General features: G+C 41.0%; 1 protein-coding gene across 1 annotated transcript in view; it reads right to left on the bottom strand.

Moving 5' to 3' along the window:
- Positions 1 to 2,177, bottom strand: part of LOC144957486 (uncharacterized) — a 36,779-nt gene extending 34,602 nt beyond the window's left edge. Inside the window, exons 1-2 of the mRNA XM_078888800.1 lie at positions 2,088 to 2,177; positions 1,632 to 1,850 (exon numbers count right to left, since the gene is read on the bottom strand). The gene's annotated coding sequence lies outside the window, so the exon portion shown is untranslated. The remainder of the gene's footprint in view (positions 1 to 1,631; positions 1,851 to 2,087) is intronic.
- Positions 2,178 to 2,556: the final 379 nt, after the last annotated feature.

Raw genomic sequence — 2,556 nt, 5'->3', positions numbered from 1 at the left:
AAATGACGTCAAAATGCCAGTCTTGGGCCACAAAAGAAAACAAATCGTGAGTTGTATTCAAGAGTTCAACCAATGGGACCACTTGTTTCCATGAGCTCTACTATCGACAACTCACTTAGGCGGTGCATAAACCAAATTAATGACGTCAAAATGCCAGTCTTTTTGGATTTCAGTATCAGGCTTAAAGTATAACTTAAAGTATAACTTAAAGTATAACTTAAAGTATAACTTAAAGTATAACTTAAAGTATAACTTAAAGTATAACTTAAAGATGGCTACGCTGATACTGACCAACCAATGACGTCACAAAAGAAGACGACGATCACCAAATGAAAGTGGAAAGTGAGTTGTTGTTAGAAGTGCTCAATGAAACAAATGATTCCATTGGTTGAGATGTTGATTAAAATCAGAAATAGGTTTTCCCGTGATCTTTGTCTTGTTTGACGACGATTGTTTGGAGTTTGTATCAGGCCATGAGTTGACGAAGGTCTCGACAGGACACGGCCGGGGACAGCGATAGACAGAAAAGCGAAACTTCCGATTTGGCAACAGGGTTTTAATAGCAGAAGATGCGTATCTAAGGGTTTTTGCAGATTTCTATAGATAGTTCGAAGATGACGTCACTCAGGCCTTTGTTATTGTTTTTGCCATCCGCGTTTGTGAGTTGTTCTCACTGTACTGTATTAACCAGACTATAAAAGTTCATGGTTACACAGAGTTTGTGTGTTGGTCCGTTATACTTCCGGATGGCAATGTTGTGAACTCCTTGGCCAAGCGCATTCTATCTATATTCAGTTGGGTGATTTCTTCTCACTACATTCTCCCAGACTATAAACTTTTGTGTATTTGTACGATTGATATAGCAGGTAGAAATGGTGTGTATTTTATTTAAACCCATACCATCAATCCACAAATGCCATGTTTACCGACTTGACCTTGACATCCACACACGGAAGGAGTCCCCAAGTTTCACAAGTCTCCGTATTATCATTTAAGTCTCCGGTCCTATTTTGTGTGGAGAGTGGTCTAGTCGTATGACCCTAGCCTTAGGGTCGGAAGGTCCTGGGTTCGCGACCCCCTCTGAGGGCGCATAGTTAAGTCCTTGGAAAAGGCTCTTTACCCACCCTCCCATTCTCTCACTGTACTCAGGTTAAAATGAGTAATTGGCCTGACCACTAACAGCGTTGTCTCTGTCCGCCAAAATGGTAATATCGCCCAACAGACGTCACGTCTGGTCCTACATGTTAGGTGCTGATTCTGGCTATGGACCCATTGAAAAGCGTTTTGAGCACGTGTATTGGAGATTGCGCTATATAAAAGCTCAAGTTGGACACATCTGACTTAAGCAAGTCCTTGAGTGGCATGAGACTCATGGAGCCGGAGTTTATTCCGGTTATTATAGCCTGAAACAGACGGTGGTAATTGCTTGCTACCCTTTTGATAGGACGCCGGTCTATCGCAATGCACTTTCCGCCAGATTTAACAGACCCAACTACCCAATCACTGTTGGGAGGACACAGAGGTCAGAAAAATTAAACTCGACTTCACCCGGGATCGATTCAAGAGTGAAGCGAATGCTCTATCGACTGAGCTATCGGGACCCCCCCCCCCCCCTTTCCCATTTGACTTACCCGTGTCCTAACGTCAATACATGCTTGGAATTCGAGTGTCCACCCGTTTCCTTCAAACGTTGAATAATCACAGTGGCCAGAATTTAATCCAAAACATCCGAGAGAGGAAATTAGACGAGAAAATATCCCGGAAAACTTCAACAAGAATCACAAAATTCCAACACTAAAAAGTGAACAGTCGATTTGTTATAAATACAACAAGTCGTTTATACAATATATCTAAAGATAGAAATGGCAGTATCTAGAACTTAAATAAAACGATTCTAACCGAAATAATATGGTGATAAAATATAAGTTATAATATGTAAATAAGACTCGATAGAAAGAATAAATTAAAATTAAATGTCAGAATATAAGAGATAAAATGATATTATAAAACATTGTTATTGTGACAGACAAATATACACGAGACGCGTGTTGAACGATATATAATAATATATATGTATATGTAAGAACCGTCGGGATAATCCAATATACACAATACAGTGGTGACACAGGAGACGGGAGAGTGAGAGGAAGACGAACTTGTGATAACGAAGGCAGTGTTCCGTTTCACTGGCATTGAGGTATGACGGAGGCGGGAGGCGGGGAGTCGGCGAGGAATGCAACCGACCCCTCCTCTGCCGTACTCGGGAGAAAAGAAAAAACAACCCATATTTTAAAATTTGGCCAGAAAACTCGTCCTTCAAATATCGATCGATTTAAATGACCCTCATCTTGGCAAAAACTCTCAAACCTGGGACTTTGCGAACGTTCAGGTTTGAGAGTTTTTGCCAAGATGAGAGTCATTTAAATCGATCGATATTTGAAGGACGAGTTTTCTGGCCAAATTTTAAAATATGGGTTGTTTTTGTTTTTTCCCCAGAGTACGTCAGTCTTGTCATTGGGTGATATCACGTCGTCTTGTCATAGGGCGGATGCAAAG

The sequence above is a fragment of the Berghia stephanieae genome, chromosome 12, assembly GCF_034508935.2.
Source record: "Berghia stephanieae isolate SIO BIC M18660-M18661 chromosome 12, UCSD_Bste_1.3, whole genome shotgun sequence".
Taxonomy (NCBI): Eukaryota; Metazoa; Mollusca; class Gastropoda; order Nudibranchia; family Aeolidiidae; genus Berghia; species Berghia stephanieae.
The sequence above is the reverse complement of the archived record's forward strand: the minus strand, read 5'-3'. Positions and strand labels throughout refer to the sequence as shown.